The sequence below is a fragment of the Triturus cristatus genome, chromosome 10 (assembly GCF_964204655.1).
Source record: "Triturus cristatus chromosome 10, aTriCri1.1, whole genome shotgun sequence".
In the NCBI taxonomy this organism is placed as follows: Eukaryota; Metazoa; Chordata; class Amphibia; order Caudata; family Salamandridae; genus Triturus; species Triturus cristatus.
In genome coordinates this window covers 801662042-801681930 of record NC_140593.1, presented here as the reverse complement: position 1 = coordinate 801681930, position 19889 = coordinate 801662042, and the positions used below count along the sequence as shown (strand labels likewise).

Below are 19889 nucleotides of genomic sequence, written 5' to 3'. Positions count from 1 at the left end.
ATGCTTCTCTTCTGCCAGGTGCTGCACTACCATTTGTTGCTCTCTACCTCGTGCACAGCTTTTCTCTTCCTCCCCTCCCACCACTAGCCCGGCTCACCAGATCCCCCTTGGCTTCCCCCCCACCCAAGGTCCATTTTTTCATTTTGCACAAAACAGTCTTTATTTTTTAATTTACTTATCCAAGTGCCATTCACCCTCGTGGATCAGTAAGTACAAAAAACAAGAAAATGGTTCCCACATCACACTGCTGGTGCACACATTTGTTTTAATGAATACGCAAGCCAGCTGAATGACATGACCGGTCACGCCATCAAGCCATTTTCTATTTATTTATTTTTTACTGATTCTGCATCTATCCCCCACCTCCCCCTCTATCCCCGACGCTATACAACATTTTTTAAATCAAAGCTATTGGAAGAGCTGATACTTCCCATGAGTGATACCTATTGGCTTTGCAGATGCTTGCTTCTGTTATGTTTTCAATCTGATTTTTTATGCTCACTGTGGAAGAAGGTCATCCATTCTGAAGACCTTCTGGATCTGGGGGTGGTAGCAGGTGTAGAGAAAGACTGATGGGAATTCGAGATCTGCTCGCATTTACTGCATCAGCTCCCCCCCTTTATATGACTGACATTATAAAATGTCAATTAAGCAGATATGCAATATGATACTATTCAGGACCTGCAGGGTGGACTGAGTTAGAGTTTCTGGTGAGCATCAATGTATGCAGAACCCTCTGTGCTTCACAGATCTCTTTCGTTAGTATTGTGCGCTAAGTTGAGCAGACTAGTGTAGCCTGTATTTGTGCCCTCCACTTGCCAGCAAGGACCTTCGATACATAACATGCCTGTCCCTATGATGATGAGGTTTCAGGTAGTAAATTGCTATATGATATCATATGATGACATGAATTACATCAGATTGGAACCAGAAGGACTGTCCGAATGACTAGAATTACTGTCCTCCATCTTGTGGTTAAAGGGAGGAGTTAACGCAGACTTGGACTACTTTGTCAGTGATGTGTGGGGTGGGACCATGGTTAGAGATCTCTATCTCATCAGTCAGGTGCAGAGTGCCTCACGTACTTTGATTATTGAGTGGAAAGACATATGTTATGGGTGAGATGTTGTCGTTATTATATTGCAACGCTATGTTGGGCTTAGGCCCCCAGTTTGGGTAGGATACGTATACCAGCTTTTATGGCGTGGTGTGTTAGTCAGGACGGTTCCATAAATCTGATAGGAGGATTATCATTCTGGGTTCTAGCCCAGGGTTGATGTAATCAGCAATCATCTAGGGGACAACCATGTTTTCACCTCTCTTTTGAACTTTACATTTTCAATAACTTTTTGAATATTGACAGGCAATGAGTTTAGAGGCTGGCGCTTGGATTGAAAAAGTGGAGCCTCCTGTGTGCTACTTGTTGTAAGACAGCATGACGATGTGTGGTGCTAGCCTTGAGCAGATTGTCCTATTTTGTTTGGATTGCTTACATTTAATGTGCAAGTATAGTGGCCCTTTTCCTTGGGAGGTGCTGAGGTTGATGCACAATACCTTGAACCTGGTCATACAGCTACAGGTAGCCATTGGAGGGCTTGCGGGACTGGTGTCATACGTTCAGAGGAAGACGGAAGAAGAATTTTACTCTATTTTGGATTCATTGTATTTTGCATATCATGAAACGTTTGGCACCATGGTATAGATTTTTAGCTTAGCTGAGACGCGTCAAGTTGTTTCAATGTGTTGAAGATGCTCCTTGTGACCTTGTTGGCATGGCAGTGCTCTTTCCATGTTGGTATGTGTACAAAGCAATCACCGCTACTGGTGTTTTCATAATGTCAAACATATGAAGCACACATTAAAGTTCCCCTTGCTTTCATACTTTATATTTACCCTCCCATGCACTACATCTGGTCATTGATGGTCAGAGGGGCTACGGCCTGACCCGCTACCCCTTGGGCAAGCTCAAGGCTCATCTACTCACAGTCTACAGGCATCGTGGAACACCATCTCTGGCTGCATCTACAGTGCACAGCAGAGGAAGCATTCCCCTGCTACTTCCAGGAGCATGTTCAAATCATATTGAGCCTGCGGACCTGTTTAGTAGCAGGTAGTGAGTGACACATGACTTATTAAATGCTGCAGATGACCACACAGCTCTGTAAAACCATGTAAAAAGTTGAAATTTGTGTGACTGTGCAATGCGCACTGCTGACAAGCTGTAGGTGTCTGAAGGGAGGGATTGATGCTACGATTCAGGCAGAACTGAGACCATGTCCAACCAGTGCCGGCCCTGGAAAGTTTGCTGCCCTTGGGGAAAATGAAAAAGTATGGCCTCTCGTACCTTCCCCTTCCCGGCATGCATGCGCACACAGAAAACACAAAGCAAATCCAATGCTGTTTTCACCTATTGTAAATCACATGTATCTCTTTCACCCTTAAAGGATTAACTGAGCTTAGAACTCACCTAAAAAATGTTTTAAAACTAACTGCTCTCCTACCCCTTCTGCTCTTATTTTTAAAATAATGTATTTATTTTTACTTTTAGCAGGGCCTAGCAGCTGCAATTTGCTGCTGAGCTTTTTTTTTTTTCACATACTGCTCCGAGATGAGGCCCGCAGTCACAGTGCAGGAAGACGCTAACTCTTTACCCTCTTAACTCATATGAAGAATGTTCAATGCTATTTCTGTCTTCTGACCTTTCTCTGCATGAGACTGTCTTTGAGGAATACATATTCTCTCTGTACCACAAAAACCTTTTGTCTTGTCTAGTTATATGCACCACTGTTAACCGTCGTATGTTATAACTAATACGACACTAGCTCCGACAGCCTCCTGTCACTTGACGAGGTTAGGCATAAACCAGTATCACTGAAGTACACTGTAATGGCCTGACTGGTACCAGCCAATGGAACTGCAGCAACAAAGATTACTGAAGGCCTGTTCAATTTCCTGCTATGTGTTTGAAAGCAAAAAAAGGCACTATGCCTGCCTCATGGTTATTTTAGAGTGGTGAAACTCTTGATAAAGAGGTCGTCCGCTTTGGACTCTCAAGTCTCAAAAGGGTCTTTTTAGGTCTCGGCTAGCGAAGGCTGCGCTTGCGCAGTCTCGCTCGCGAGATTTAATGACTTTGAGAAGAGGGGCTTGCACCCGCCCCTCTTCTCTCCTGTTCTCCATTGGCTGGCCTCTTAAATGCTGGCCAGCCACTGGAGAAGAGGTCAGTCACTCCGATTATGCCCCGTCTTTTTCGGATCGGGGGGCGTGGTTTTACCAAGAAGTCTCAATCGTGCCGGCCGTCCCCTTTTTCAGATGCTGGGCGTGTTTTTTTGTTTTTTGTTTTCCCTGTTTGGAAGGTCATTTTGTGTTGGTTGCTGTGAGGCGAAGGATTCCTGGAGCTGTGTGGTAAGTGATCTTTTTTTGGGGGGGTGGGTTGGTAAAGGCATCCTTTATGTTTGGGAAGTAACTGTTTGACCTTTGTTTCCTTACAGGTCTCCAGCAGTGTGGGTCGTTCTGGTGCAGCGGCTGCAGGGAGCGCTTTCCTCGGTAAGTATGGTGGTGTTTGCGGGGCTTCGGTAATGTATATTGTAGCTTTTGTAATTAACGTTTTTTTTTTCATGTTTCCTTACAGGTCTCCAGCAGTGTGGGTCGTTCCGGTGCAGCGGCTGCAGGGAGCGCTTTCCTCGGTAAGTATGGTGGGGTTTGCGGGCCTTCGGTAATGTATATTGTATGTGTTGTAAGTAACTGTGTTTTTTTCATGTTTCCTTACAGGTCTCCAGCAGTGTGGGTCGTTCTGGTGCAGCGGCTGCAGGGAGCGCTTTCCTCGGTAAGTATGGTGGTGTTTGCGGGGCTTCGGTAATGTATATTGTATGTGTTGTAATTAACGGTGTTTTTTTCATGTTTCCTTACAGGTCTCCAGCAGTGTGGGTCGTTCCGGTGCAGCGTCTGCAGGGAGCACTTTCCTCGGTAAGTATGGTGGTGTTTGCGGGGCTTCGGTAATGTATATTGTATGTGTTCTAAGTAATTGTGTTTTTTTCATGTTTCCTTACAGGTCTTCAGCAGTGTGGGTCGTTCTGGTGCAGCGGCTGCAGGGAGCGCTTTCCTCGGTAAGTATGGTGGTGTTTGCGGGGCTTCGGTAATGTATATTGTATGTGTTGTAATTAACGGTGTTTTTTTCATGTTTCCTTACAGGTCTCCAGCAGTGTGGGTCGTTCCGGTGCAGCGGCTGCAGGGAGCGCTTTCCTCGTTAAGTATGGTGGGGTTTGCGGGGCTTCGGTAATGTATATTGTATGTGTTGTAATTAACGGTGTTTTTTTCATGTTTCCTTACAGGTCTCCAGCAGTGTGGGTCGTTCCGGTGCAGCGGCTGCAGGGAGCGCTTTCCTCGGTAAGTATGGTGGGGTTTGCGGGCCTTCGGTAATGTATATTGTATGTGTTGTAATTAACGGTGTTTTTTTCATGTTTCCTTACAGGTCTCCAGCAGTGTGGGTCGTTCCGGTGCAGCGGCTGCAGGGAGTGCTTTCCTCGGTAAGTATGGTGGGGTTTGCGGGGCTTCGGTAATGTATATTGTATGTGTTGTAAGTAACTGTGTTTTTTTCATGTTTCCTTACAGGTCTCCAGCAGTGTGGGTCGTTCCAGTGCAGCGGCTGCAGGAAGCGCTTTCCTCGGTAAGTATGGTGGGGTTTGCGGGGCTTCGGTAATGTATATTGTATGTGTTGTAAGTAACTGTGTTTTTTTCATGTTTCCTTACAGGTCTCCAGCAGTGTGGGTCGTTCCGGTGCAGCGGCTGCAGGGAGCGCTTTCCTCGGTAAGTATGGTGGGGTTTGCGGGGCTTCGGTAATGTATATTGTATGTGTTGTAAGTAACTGTGTTTTTTTCATGTTTCCTTACAGGTCTCCAGCAGTGTGGGTCGTTCCGGTGCAGCGGCTGCAGGGAGCGCTTTCCTCGGTAAGCATGGTGGGGTTTGCGGGGCTTCGGTAATGTATATTGTATGTGTTGTAAGTAACTGTGTTTATTTCATGTTTCCTTACAGGTCTCCAGCAGTGTGGGTCGTTCCGGTGCAGCGGCTGCAGGGAGCGCTTTCCTCGGTAAGTATGGTGGGCTTTGCGGGGCTTCGGTAATGTATATTGTATGTGTTGTAATTAACGGTGTTTTTTTCATGTTTCCTTACAGGTCTTCAGCAGTGTGGGTCGTTCCGGTGTAGCGGCTGCAGGGAGCGCTTTCCTCGGAAAGAATGGTGGGGTTTGCGGGGCTTCGGTAATGTATATTGTATGTGTTGTAAGTAACTGTGTTTTTTTCATGTTTCCTTACAGGTCTCCAGCAGTGTGGGTCGTTCCGGTGCAGCGGCTGCAGGGAGCGCTTTAGTCGGTAAGTATGGTGGGGGTTGCGGGAGTTAGGTAAGGCATATTGTATGTATTTAAGTAATTAGGTTTTTTTTCTGTGTATTTACAGGGCTTCAGCGGTCTGGGTCGTGGCGTTGCAGTGGTGTATCTTGGGCGGTTAGGTAAGAGTACGCCATTTTTTATTTCATTTCTAGATTTTTTGGGGGTACTGTTAGACGTTTTAACTTTAGTTAGTTTTGTTTGTTATGGATTTGGTTGTATAGCAATAGGGTTTTTTGTCGTCGGAAGTGTTGTGTATTTTTACTGGGGTTGGGCCAGGGTTTGTTGGGAATCTGCGTATGTTGAATGTTCATTGTTTTCACGATGCAACGGTCGGCGGAAGAGAGCTAGAAACAGGTAAGTGAATTTGTATTTTACGTTTAAAGTTGGACTTTGAGAGTTAGTGGGAGGTAAATGTGTGGGTCGTTCCGGTGCAGCGGCTGCAGGGAGCGCTTTCCTCGGTAAGTATGGTGGTGTTTGCGGGGCTTCGGTAATGTATATTGTATGTGTTCTAAGTAACTGTGTTTTTTTCATGTTTCCTTACAGGTCTTCAGCAGTGTGGGTCGTTCCGGTGCAGCGGCTGCAGGGAGCGCTTTCCTCGGTAAGTATGGTGGTGTTTGCGGGACTTAGGTAATGTATATTGTAGCTTTTGTAAGTAACTGTTTTTTTTCTGTTTCCTTACAGGTCTTCAGCAGTGTGGGGCGTACCGGTGCAGCGGCTGCAGGGAGCGCTTTAGTCGGTAAGTATGGTGGGGGTTGCGGGAGTTAGGTAAGGCATATTGTATGTATTTTAAGAAATTAGATTTTTTTTTCTGTTTATTTACAGGGCTTCAGCGGTCTGGGTCGTGGCGTTGCAGTGGTGTATCTTGGGCGATTAGGTAAGAGTACGCCATTTTTTTAAATTTCATTTCTAGATTTTTTGGGGGTACTGTTAGACGTTTTAACTTTAGTTAGTTTTGTTTGTTATGGATTTGGTTGTATAGCAATAGGGTTTTTTGTCATCGGAAGTGTTGTGTATTTTTACTGGGGTTGGGCCAGGGTTTGTTGGGAATCTGCGTATGTTGAATGTTCATTGTTTTCACGATGCAACGGTCGGCGGAAGAGAGCTAGAAACAGGTAAGTGCATTTGTATTTTACGTTTAAAGTTAGACTTTGAGAGTTAGTGGGAGGTACATAGAATATGTTATGTCTGATATCTAATTCTTGGCTATGTGTCTGTTTTGGTAGGGTCTTTCCGGTGCAGCGGCGTAACTTTGGCTATTAGGTAAGAGTACGCAATTTTACATCGTTTTATTAAATTCGTTTTTGGGGTACTGTTAGATGTTTTATCTTTATGTAGTTTTCTTTGTTATGGATTTAGTAGTATAGCAATAGGGGTTTTTGGCGTCGCAAGTGTGGGGTCGTTTTCGTGGGGTTGGGCCAGGGTTTGTTGTGAATCTGCGGATGTTGACTGTTCATTGTTTTCCCGATGCTACGGGAGGCGGAAGACAGCTAGAAACAGGTAAGTGCATTTTTCTTATACGTTTAAAGTTAGACTTGGCGAGTTGTTGGTAGGTAAATATAATATGTCTATGCGTAATATCTCATTCTTTGTTATGTGTCCAGTTTTGAAAGGTCGGTCCGGTGCAGCGGCGTCACTTCGGCTATTAGGTAAGAGTACACCATTTTACATCATTTTATTCAATTATTTTTGATTGTACTGTTAGACGTTTTATTTTTAGGTTGCTTTGTTTGGTATGGGGTTTGTAGTAGAACAAAAGGCTTTTGGGTGCTCGAAAGTGTGTTTTTTTAGTGGGGTTGGGGCAGGCTTTGTTGCGAATCTGCAGATGTTGACTGTTCATTGTTTTCACAGCGCGACGGCCGGTGGAAGGAAGCGACAAACAGGTAAGTGTATATATTTTATACGTTTAAAGTTGCAGTTGGAGAGTAATTAGGAGGGAAATAAAATATGTTTGTGATTTTTTTTAAGTGTTTGTTATGTCTCTGTTTTAGGAGGTTCGTACCGGTGCAGCGGCTGCAGGGAGCGCTTTAGTCGGTAAGTATGGTGGGGGTTGCGGGAGTTAGGTAAGGCATATTGTATGTTTTTGAAGTAATTAGGTTTTGTTTTCTGTTTATTTACAGGGCTTCAGCGGTCTGGGTCATGGCGTTGCAGCGGTGTATCTTCGTCGATTAGGTAAGAGTACGCCATTTTTTTCATTGCATTTCGAGAGTTTTTGGGGGTACTCTTAGACGTTTTAACTTTAGGTAGTTTTGTTTGGTATGGATTTGTTGTATAGCAATAGGGGTTTTTGGCGTCGCAAGTGTGGGGTCGTTTTCGTGGGGTTGGGCCAGGGTTTGTTGTGAATCTGCGGATGTTGACTGTTCATTGTTTTCCCGATGCTACGGTAGGCGGAAGACAGCTAGAAACAGGTAAGTGCATTTTTCATCTACGTTTAAACTTGGACTTTCAGAGTTGGTTTTAGGTAAATATAATATGTCTATGCGTCATATCTAATTCTTTGTTATGTGTCCATTTTTGTACGGTCGGTCCGGTGCAGCGGCGTCACTTCGGCTATTAGGTAAGAGTACGCAAATTTACATCTTTTCATTTAATTGATTTTGGGTGTAGTGTTAGACGATTTGTTTTTAAGTAGTTTTGTTTGTTATGGATTGTTGTAGTATAGCAATAGGGTTTTTGGGTGTCGAAAGGGTTGTGTATTTTTAGGGACGTTGGGCCCGGGTTTGTTGCGAATCTGCAGATGTTGACTGTTCATTGTTTTCACGGCGCGACGGCAGGTGGAAGAAAGCGACAAACAGGTAAGTGTATATATTTTATACGTTTAAAGTAGAACTTGGGAGTAATTAGGAGGTAAAAATAATATGCTGAGGATTGTTTTCTACTTGGCTGTTATGTCTCTTTTCGTCACACGGTTTCTTGTGAATCTGCGATTGTTGACTGTAATTTGAGTTTTATATGCTACATTGGGCGTAAGAGCTACAAACAGGTAAGTGAATGGTTTGTATACGTTTACTGTTTTTTAGTCTCGTATCAAGGTAAGTTACAGGTCTTATTAGCAAGGATTAATTTTTTGTCTGTTTAGGGTTTGTTGGGAATCTGCGTATGTTGAATGTTCATTGTTTTCGCGATGCAACGGTCGGCGGAAGAGAGCTAGAAACAGGTAAGTGAATTTGTATTTTACGTTTAAAGTTGGACTTTGAGAGTTAGTGGGAGGTAAATGTGTGGGTCGTTCCGGTGCAGCGGCTGCAGTGAGCGATTTCCTCGGTAAGTATGGTGGTGTTTGCGGGACTTAGGTAATGTATATTGTAGCTTTTGTAAGTAACTGTGTTTTTTTTCTGTTTCCTTACAGGTCTTCAGCAGTGTGGGTCGTTCCGGTGCAGCAGCTGCAGGGAGCGCTTTCCTCGGTAAGTATGGTGGTGTTTGCGGGACTTAGGTGATGTATATTGTATGTGTGGTAAGTAACTGGTTTTTTTTTCTGTTTCCTTACAGGTCTTCAGCAGTGTGTGTTGTACCGGTGCAGCGGCTGCAGGGAGCGCTTTAGTCGGTAAGTATGGTGGGGGGTGCGGGACTTAGGTAAGGCATATTATAGTTTTTGAAGTAATTAGGTTTTGTTTTCTGTTTATTTACAGGGCTTCAGCGGTCTGGGTCGTGGCGTTGCAGCGGTGTATATTCGGCGATTAGGTAAGAGTACGCCATTTTTTATCATTGCATTTCTCGATTTTTTGGGGGTACTGTTAGACGTTTTAACGTTAGGTAGTTTTGTTTGTTATGGATTTGGTTGTATAGCAATTGGATTTTTTGGCGTCGGAAGTGTTGTGTATTTTGACTGGGGTTGGGCCAGGGTTTGTTGTGAATCTGCGGATGTTGAATGTTCATTGTTTTCACGATGCAACGGTCGGCGGAAGAGAGCTAGAAACAGGTAAGTGAATTTGTATTTTACGTTTAAAGTTAGACTTTGAGAGTTAGTGGGAGGTACATAGAATATGTTATGTCTGATATCTAATTCTTGGCTATGTGTCTGTTTTGGTAGGGTCTTTCCGGTGCAGCGGCGTAACTTTGGCTATTAGGTAAGAGTACGCAATTTTACATCGTTTTATTAAATTAGTTTTTGGGGTACTGTTAGATGTTTTATCTTTATGTCGTTTTCTTTGTTATGGATTTAGTAGTATAGCAATAGGGGATTTTGGCGTCGCAAGTGTGGGGTCGTTTTCGTGGGGTTGGGCCAGGGTTTGTTGTGAATCTGCGGATGTTGACTGTTCATTGTTTTCCCGATGCTACGGTAGGCGGAAGACAGCTAGAAACAGGTAAGTGCATTTTTCTTATACGTTTAAAGTTAGACTTGGCGAGTTGTTGGTAGGTAAATATAATATGTCTATGCGTAATATCTCATTCTTTGTTATGTGTCCAGTTTTGAAAGGTCGGTCCGGTGCAGCGGCGTCACTTCGGCTATTAGGTAAGAGTACACCATTTTACATCATTTTATTCAATTATTTTTCATTGTACTGTTAGACGTTTTATTTTTAGGTTGCTTTGTTTGTTATGGGGTTTGTAGTAGAACAAAAGGCTTTTGGGTGCTCGAAAGTGTGTGTTTTTAGTGGGGTTGGGGCAGGCTTTGTTGCGAATCTGCAGATGTTGACTGTTCATTGTTTTCACAGCGCGACGGCCGGTGGAAGGAAGCGACAAACAGGTAAGTGTGTATATATTTTATACGTTTAAAGTTGCAGTTGGAGAGTAATTAGGAGGGAAATAAAATATGTTTGTGATTTTTTTTAAGTGTTTGTTATGTCTCAGTTTTAGGAGGTTCGTACCGGTGCAGCGGCTGCAGGGAGCGCTTTAGTCGGTAAGTATGGTGGGGGTTGCGGGAGTTAGGTAAGGCATATTGTATGTTTTTGAAGTAATTCGGTTTTGTTTTCTGTTTATTTACAGGGCTTCAGCGGTCTGGGTCGTGGCGTTGCAGCGGTGTATCTTCGGCGAGTAGGTAAGAGTACGCCATTTTTTTTTCATTGCATTTCTAGATTTTTTGGGGGTACTGTTAGACGTTTTAACTTTAGGGAGTTTTGTTTGGTATGGATTTGTTGTATAGCAATAGGGTTTTTTGGCGTCGGAAGTGTTGTGTATTTTGACTGGGGTTGGGCCAGGGTTTGTTGTGAATCTGCGGATGTTGAATGTTCATTGTTTTCACGATGCAACGGTCGGCGGAAGAGAGCTAGAAACAGGTAAGTGCATTTGTATTTTACGTTGAAAGTTAGACTTTGAGAGTTAGTGGGAGGTACATAGAATATGTTATGTCTGATATCTAATTCTTGGTTATGTGTCTGTTTTGGTAGGGTCTTCCCGGTGCAGCGGCGTAACTTCGGCTATTAGGTAAGAGTACGCAATTTTACATCGTTTTATCAAATTAGTTTTTGGGGTACTGTTAGATGATTTGTCTTTATGTCGTTTTCTTTGTTATGGATTTAGTAGTATAGCAATAGGGGTTTTTGGCGTCGCAAGTGTGGGGTAGTTTTCGTGGGGTTGGGCCAGGGTTTGTTGTGAATCTGCGGATGTTGAATGTTCATTGTTTTCACGATGCAACGGTAGGCGAAGAGAGCTACAAACAGGTAAGTGAATTTTTAATATACGTTTAGAGATAGACTTTGAGAGTTAGTGGGAGGTAAATAGAATATGTTATGATTTATATCTCATTCTTTGTTATGTGTCTGTTTTTGTAGGGTCGTTCCGGTGCAGCGGCATAACTTCAGCGAATAGGTAAAAGTATGCCATTTTACATCACTTCATTAACTTATTGGTGTAGTGTTAGACGTTTTATCTTTATGTCGTTTTCTTTGTTATGGATTTAGTAGGATAGCAATAGGGGTTTTTGGCGTCGGAAGTGTGGGGAACTTTTTGGTGGGGTTGGACCGCGGTTTGTTGTGAATCTGCGGATGTTGACTGTTCATTGTTTTCCCGATGCTACGGTACGCGGAAGACAGCTAGAAACAGGTAAGTGCATTTTTCATCTACGTTTAAAGTTGGACTTTCAGAGTTGTTTTTAGGTAAATATAATATGTCTATGCGTAATATCTAATTCTTTGTTATGTGTCCATTTTTGTACGGTCGGTCCGGTGCAGCGGCGTCACTTCGGCTATTAGGTAAGAGTACGCAAATTTACATCTTTTCATTTAATTGCTTTTGGGTGTAGTGTTAGACGATTTGTTTTTAAGTAGTTTTGTTTGTTATGGATTGTTGTAGTATAGCAATAGGGTTTTTGGGTGTCGAAAGGGTTGTGTATTGTTAGGGACGTTGGGCCCGGGTTTGTTGCGAATCTGCAGATGTTGACTGTTCATTGTTTTCACGGCGCGACGGCAGGTGGAAGAAAGCGACAAACAGGTAAGTGTATATATTTTATACGTTTAAAGTAGAACTTGGAGAGTAATTAGGAGGTAAAAATAATATGCTGAGGATTGTTTTCTACTTGGCTGTTATGTCTCTTTTCGTCACACGGTTTCTTGTGAATCTGCGATTGTTGACTGTAATTTGAGTTTTAGATGCTACATTGGGCGGAAGAGAGCTACAAACAGGTAAGTGAATGGTTTGTATACGTTTACTGTTTTTTAGTCTCGTATCAAGGTAAGTTACAGGTCTTATTAGCAAGGATTAATTTTTAGTCTGTTTATTTTATAGTAATACTGGTGTTTTGTGACGACAGTACTGTCACGTGTATTGTGTGTTACTCAATATGTGAGGGTGGGGCACGTTTTTGTGATGAATCTGCTGTTTGGGAGTGTCTCATCCTTTTCCAGATCGGACGGTAGGCGTGACGCAGCTATAGACAGGTAAGTGCGAATCTTTGATACCTCTTATGTTTTATTTCAAAGTATTTTTAATGTGATTATAATGTTTGAGCTATTGATGATGTATTTGTAATACAAGGTTATCTTATTTATTGCTGGGTGTTAGACTGCAAAGTTGATTGTGAGACAGGTTTTGTGCCGAAAGTACTGTCACGTGTATTGTGTGTTATTCAATATGTGAGTACGTCAGGGTGGGGCACGTTTTTGTGATGAATCTGCTGTTTGGGAGTGTGTCATCCTTTTACCGATCGGACGGTAGGAGTGACGCAGCTACAGACAGGTAAGTGCGAATCTTTTATGCCTGTTATGTTCTATTTTGAATTATTTATAATGTGATTATAGTGTTTGTGTGATTATGTATTTTGGTTCAAAGGTTTTTCGTATTTATTGCTGAATGTTACACTGTTTATTTAATTGTCATACAGGTTTAGTGACGAAAGTACTGTCACGTGTATTGTGTGTTATTCAATATGTGATTACGTCAGGGTGGGCACGTTTTTGTGATGAATCTGCTGTTTTGGGAGTGTGTCATCCTTTTCTAGATCGGACGGTAGGCGTGACGTAGCTACAGACAGGTAAGTGCGAAACTGTTATACCTGTTATGTTTTATTTGAAAGTATTTTTAATGTGATTATAATGTTTGAGTTATTGGTGATGTATTTGTAATACAAGGTTATCTTATTTATTGCTGGGTGTTAGACTGCTAAGTTGATTGTGAGACAGGTTTTGTGACGAAAGTACTGTCACGTGTATTGTGTGTTATTCAATATGTGAGTACGTCAGGGTGGGGCACGTTTTTGTGATGAATCTGCTGTTTGGGAGTGTCTCATCCTTTTCCCGATCGGACGGTAGGCGTGACGCAGCTAGAGACAGGTAAGTGCGAATCTTTGATACCTCTTATGTTTTATTTCAAAGTATTTTTAATGTGATTATAATGTTTGAGTTATTGATGATGTATTTGTAATACAAGGTCATCTTATTTATTGCTGGGTGTTAGATTGTTTAGTTGATTGTGAGACAGGTTTTGTGATGAAAGTACTGTCACGTGTATTGTGTTTGATTCAATATGTGAGTACGTCAGGGTGGGGCACGTTTTTGTGATGAATCTGCTGTTTTGGGAGTGTCATCCTTTTCCCGATCGGATCGTAGGAGTGACGCAGCTACAGACAGGTAAGTGCGAATCTTTTATGCCTGTTCTGTTCTTTTGGAAATTACTTTTACTGTGATTAGAATGTTTGTGAGTTATTGCTGATGTATTTTTATTCTAAGTTTATTCTTATTTATTGCTGAATGTTAGAACGTTTATTTTATTGTGATACAGGTTTTGTGCCGAAAGTACTGTCACGTGTATTGTGTGTTATTCAATATGTGAGTAAGTCAGGGTGGGGCACGTTTTTGTGATGAATCTGCTGTTTTGGGAGTGTGTCATCCTTTTCACGATCGGACGGTAGGAGTGACGCAGCTACAGACAGGTAAGTGCAAATCTTTTATACCTGTTATGTTCTCTTGGGAATTAATTTTACTGTGATTAGAATGTTTTTGAGTTAGTGCTGATGTATTTTTATTCTAAGTTTATTCTTATTTATTGCTGGATGTAAGAACGTTTATTTGATTGTGATACAGGTTTTGTGATGAAAGTACTGTCACGTGTATTGTGTGTTATTCAATATGTGATTACATCAGGGTGGGGCATGTTTTTGTGATGAATCTGCTGTTTTGGGAGTGTGTCATCCTTTTCTAGATCGGACGGTAGGCGTGACGCAGCTACAGACAGGTAAGTGCGAAACTTTTATACCTATTATGTTTGATTTGAAAGTATTTTTAATGTGATTATAATGTTTGCGTTATTGGTGATGTATTTGTAATACAAGGTTATCTTATTTATTGCTGGGTGTTAGACTGCAAAGTTGATTGTGAGACAGGTTTAGTGACGAAAGTACTGTCACGTGTATTGCTTGATTCAATATGTGAGTACGTCAGGGTGGGGCACGTTTTTGTGATGAATCTGCTGTTTTGGGAGTGTGTCATCCTTTTCTAGATCGGACGGTAGGAGTGACGCAGCTACAGACAGGTAAGTGCGAATCTTTTATACCTGTTATGTTCTCTTGGGAATTAATTTTACTGTGCTTAGAATGTTTGTGAGTTAGTGCTGATGTATTTTTATTCGAAGTTTAATCCTAATTATTGCTGGATGTTAGAACGTTTATTTGATTGTGATACAGGTTTTGTGACGAAAGTACTGTCACGTGTATTGTGTGTTATTCAATATGTGATTACGTCAGGGTGGGGCACGTTTTTTTGATGAATCTGCTGTATTGGGAGTGTGTCATCCTTTTCCAGATCGAACGGTAGGAGTAACGCAGCTACAGACAGGTAAGTGCGAATCTTTTATCCCTTTTTAGGTTCATTCTAAAATTACTTTGACGGTAATTAGAATGTTGGAGAGTTATCGATGCTGTAATTTTTGGGGATGTGTTCACTTTTTTATCGTTGTATGTTAGACGGTTTATTTCTTTGGAATACAGAATTTGTAACGGAAGTACAGTCATGTGTATTGTGTGCAATTCAATATTTGCGTACGTGAGGGTGGGGCACGTTTTTGGGTTGAATCTGCTGTGGTGGGAGTGGCACCCTTTTCTAGATCTCACGGTAGGCGGACGCAGCTACAGACAGCTAAGTTGAATTATTTGAAACGTAATATGTTCAATGTAAAATTGCGTTTCCTTTTATTGTAATGCTTGGGAGTTATCGTAAGGACACGTTTTTTAACAGAATCAGCTATTGGGGAGAGTGACAGTCTTTTGCAGATCGCATGGTAGGTGCTACGCAGTTATAAACAGGTCACTTGAAGTTTGTTCACCTATTGTAGGCATTACCTCATGTTGTTATTGGAATAAATTACTTTCGGTTTATTTTGCAGGTATGCCCCTCTCTGGCCCGTTCCCGGGAACCAACGTGCTTGCACTGCTTTCCATGGGTATGTATAATGCGTTTGCCGCCTCTGTAGTAAAAGCATCTTGTCTGTCCCTTATCTAACGCTTGTATTTTTACTTTTTTTTTCACAGGGATTCCCCGGTCCGATCCGTCCTTGGGAAGCGTCATGCAAAGATTACTTCAGCCGGTATGTATGCTGGTGTTTGCGGCTCTTTAATAAGACATCTTGTCTGATTCGTATTTCACTTAGACATTTTTTGGGGGGGTTTTACAGGGACTTCCGCGGGCCTGACTATCCCGGGCAGCATCGTGCTTTAGGAGCTTTACTCTGTAGGTATTAATCTTTTGGCGGGTCTAAGGTAAGGCATCTAAAGGTAAGTCTGTTTACTTATTTTCGTAATTTGCCTGTATTTAGAATGTTTTGTATTCGTAAAGGAGGTTTTAGCTTTACAGCGCATTTGCGGTGAATTCTCTTTGATAAAAACTTTGAACGCGGTCAGACAGGTTGGAGCCGCGTTTCCTTTTGCTGCATCGCTATCTGTCTCATGCATGCTTTCACATTCAATTCGCCAGGAATTCACACCTCCTCGCTAACGATAGCACACACTCTCAGGCAGACATTCCTTTCATCCAAGGAAGACCACCACCCAAACATTAGCATACGGCTAGACAACAAGATTTCACACGCGTGCTGTTCGTAAACAAGTGTTACTTCTCTATTGTTATTCATTTAAAGTAACTCCCCTTTCCTCCGGTTTGACTGTACTTAAACTCGAAGAGCAGCCTTTCGAAAACATTGCTTGGTTCCAGGTCATCCAGTACGAGCTAAACTATCTCTATTGCGAAAAGGTAAGCCACTTTATTTGTATTGCCGTTTTGTAAATAAACGCATTGAACGTTTTCTATCGTGTTTTGCTAATGTAAAGTGCAGGTGTTTTACAATGTTAACCTTAGCAAACATGTTAGGCGCTTTTATTGTTAGCAAAGTCCGCTCAGTATCTTGATGCCTTTAAATTTTAAAAACCGCGCTTTTATTTACTATCTGCAATGGGGAAATTGACTAACATATATTGGGCAGGATTTAGAAGGGGCACGCACCCCATATAACCTTAATGTTTATGCTTTTGCCGGGATTACTATATACATTACGGGACCGCTTCGCCATCGTTTGGTATCTTGCTCCCTTTAATTGTCAATGCCGTGATTACTTACATTTTAAAAAGAAAAACACTTGCTAATAAATATTTGTCGAAATTTATGAGGACCACGCACACACACCACATTACCTTGCATGCTTTTTGTGTTCGCCGCTATTAATAAATACATTACGGTACCGATTTGCTATCGTTTCCCGTGTATTGCATACTTAGTGAAGCGCTCTATGCATAATAGACTTTCCCATGGTTTACATTTCAGACTTGCTATTGTTGTCAGGGATCGTACATTTATTAGTTAAAATACAACTTAGAATGCCTTTTGCTTTCGAATCGATGGTTACATTTTTGAGATCATTTAAATTAAATACACTTCATTTCTCTTTTCCTCGACCTGAACTGGAACAGCAGCCATTCTAGACATTCCGTTGGTCATCCGGTACGAAGTATACTATCTCTATTGCAAAAGTAAGCAACTTCAATTGTATTGCCCTTTTTAAAATAAACTCAACGAACGTTTTCTATCGTGGTTTGCTAATAACAAGTACAGTTGATTCCCACTGTTAACCTTTGCAAACATGTTATGCGCTTTATTTGTTAGCAAAGTCCGCTGAGTATCTTTATGGCTTTCAATTTTCAAAGCCGCACTTTTATTTAAAAGCTGCAACGAAAAGATTTGCTAGCATATGTTAGGCAGAATTTAGAAGGGACACGCACACACACCACATTACATTAATGTTTTACCTTTCGCCGCGATTAATATATACATTACGGTACCGGCTCGCCATCGTTTGGTATCTTGCTGACTTTAAGTTTCGAAGCCGCGATTACAATCTTTTAAAAAGAAATCACTTGCTAGGAAAGATTTAACATGATTTATAAGGAGCACGCACGCACACCACATTATCTTGCAGTTTTTGGGTGTTTGCCACTCTTACTATACACATTACGGTACGCGTGTATTGCATACTTAGTGAGGCGCACACTGCATTACAAACTTTTCCCTGGATTGCATTGCAGACTTGCTCTGTTGTCCGAAATCGTACAATTATTACTTAAAATACAACTTACAATGCATTTGCCTTTCGAATAGATGGTTACATTTCAGAAGACATTTGAATTAACTCCCTTTTATTTCTCTTTTCCTTGACCTAAACTGGAAGAGCAGACATTCAAGACTTTTCGTGGGTCATCCGGTACGAGCAAAACGATCTCTGTTGCTATAAGGTAAGCAGCTTCTATTCCGTTTATACAATGAACTCACTGAACGTTTTCTGTCGTGTTTGGCTAATGACAAGTGCAGTGGTTTTGCGATCTCAACCTTTGGAAACATGTTAGGCGCTTTGTAGTTACCACAGTGCGCTTCGTATCTGAATGCATTTAAAATTCCGAGCCGCGCTTTTTTGTCAAGTTTGCAATAAAATATTTGGCGAGCGTAGATTGGGCAGAATTTAGAAGGGACACACATAGACAGCACATAACCTGGATGTTTTTGGCTTTCGCCGGTATTTCTGTATACATTACGGTACCGCTTCGCCATCGTTGGGTATCTTGCTGCCTTTGATTTGCAAGCGTTACGTTTAGATGCCATCATTTTTTTTTTATCTTAGAACCGAACAGCTTTCAAAACATATTAGTCCTACTTTAACGAATGCACACGCAGTACATTAACTTGCTCTTTTTGCTTGCACCACTAATGCTAGCCTTATTACGGTAAAGTTTTGCTTTAGTTTGCCGTTTATTTCATCCTCACTGAAACACTCTATGCATAAGATACTTTAACATCGATTGCATTGCAAATTTGCGACTGTTGCCAGTCATCTACAATTATATGCTAGTATACAAATTTCGCACCCGTGGAATATTAATGCGCTTGATACTGTTCGTTACATGTCTTACGACTGTTTTACTTTTGTTGGCAAAATGTGTTTTGTGATGCGAAACATTTGTGAAATGTTTTGGTGTGCATGCCTCCTTTTGGATCTGACTTTTGGCCTATGATTGCAGTTATGGTGCGCGCATTCTATAGATTTGGCTTTATTTCTATTCGTTTTGCTTGACATTTTAATACATTTACCATCTTCCGGTTGGGATTCTTTGCATATGCTTTCAAGGTGCATTGTTTACGTATAGGTACCGTCTAAAACGCGTCTTTACCTTACTTAAATCTCTAAGGCTTCTATGCTAATTTAACCAACTGAAACAAGTGTGTGATGAGGGGGGCAAAAAGGGGGGGGGGGGTTAACCTTATACTAGCAGTGACATTTTGTCATGTGATGTTTGTTAGACTTTTGGAGGGGGTGGGAGGGGTTTCACAAAGTACGCTAGCGGGACGAGGTATCCTTTTCTAAATTATTTCATCGCTCCTCGAAGGTTACTTAATTTTAGTGTTTGCTGTACAAACATTGGCCTTCATGTATGTATTACCCGCAGTAATGCAGATATTACTGTGCAATTGTTTTTGGGGAATCACGCGTTGGAAAAAAATGCATTTTTTCATTCAGAACATATGGTTAATAGCTTAAAAATGTCATGCACTGCTTGGCAATTAAGTCCTGCATTGGCAGGTTTTGGTATACTGCATATATATGTTCCTACTGCGCAACACTTTTTATTACCGGCTTAACTATAGTCTTTCACACGCACTCCTCATCCAGTTTACACCATGCGTTCTCTGTTACACATTTTATAACATGCACTCTTATGCCCACTTTCTCCTTAATGCCCCTTTCCATTCACTCTCTACATACACACTGCTTGTGTGACTTCGCGCGTGTGCCTTGGCGCGTATAACTTAGCACGTGTCGAGATTATGTTGCATGCCCTCTGTTGCACGTGCTCTGTCACACGTTCTCTCATGCACTGATTTTACATACTCTTTACCATACTACCTGTTGCACACATTTTTATGTACATCTCCTCAACATGAACCACAGCTAATGCTTACATCTCTACTGCCTTTATCTTCAATACTAACCTTTAATATTTGTATACTACATAAATTACTCCTCTTGCTACTCCTTTATGTATATTACACACTGTATCTTCTTTAATCTTCTCTTTGTTTTCCATGCTTTTTCATAATTTACAACTATAAGTTGACAATAGCTAATGATGAGAAAGTGAGCATGCAGGTGAGAACCAATCTGCTAACTCAAATGGTGTTACTGACGTGAGGCTCTGCCAACTTTTTGTACAAGTTTTACCTTTTGCTACTCCTATTTTCAGCAGTAATAGTGCACACTCGCCACCATGCATTTCACATCATGCATTCTCCAAAACACACTCAACACCACACACTCTTTAGCGCACATTCGAATTCACTCTCTTCTATCCACTCTCTACAGCACACTCATTGTGTGACTTAGTGCGTGTAACTTAGCGCGTGTAACTTAGCGCGTGTAACTTAGCGTGTGTAACTTAGCGCGTGTAACTTAGCGCGTGTGACGCTCTGTTGCACGCGCTCTGTTGCACGCGCTCTGTTGCACGCACTCTGTTGCACGCGCTCTGTTGCACGCGCTCTGTTGCACACGGTCTGTTGCGTGCGCTTTGTTGCACGCACTGTGTCACACGCTCTCATGCACTATCATTTCA

The 19889-nt window shown here is 41.8% G+C and overlaps 1 protein-coding gene and 1 long non-coding RNA gene across 3 annotated transcripts in view; one reads left to right on the top strand and one right to left on the bottom strand.

Moving 5' to 3' along the window:
- The window catches only part of ANTKMT (adenine nucleotide translocase lysine methyltransferase), a 139915-nt gene that overhangs the window by 35664 nt on the left and 84362 nt on the right, over positions 1–19889 (bottom strand). The window lies entirely within an intron of this gene.
- Positions 15047–15907, top strand: LOC146790027 (uncharacterized). The gene is made up of 3 exons (XR_014969892.1): positions 15047–15184; positions 15273–15328; positions 15416–15907. It is a non-coding gene; the product is annotated as an uncharacterized LOC146790027 (long non-coding RNA).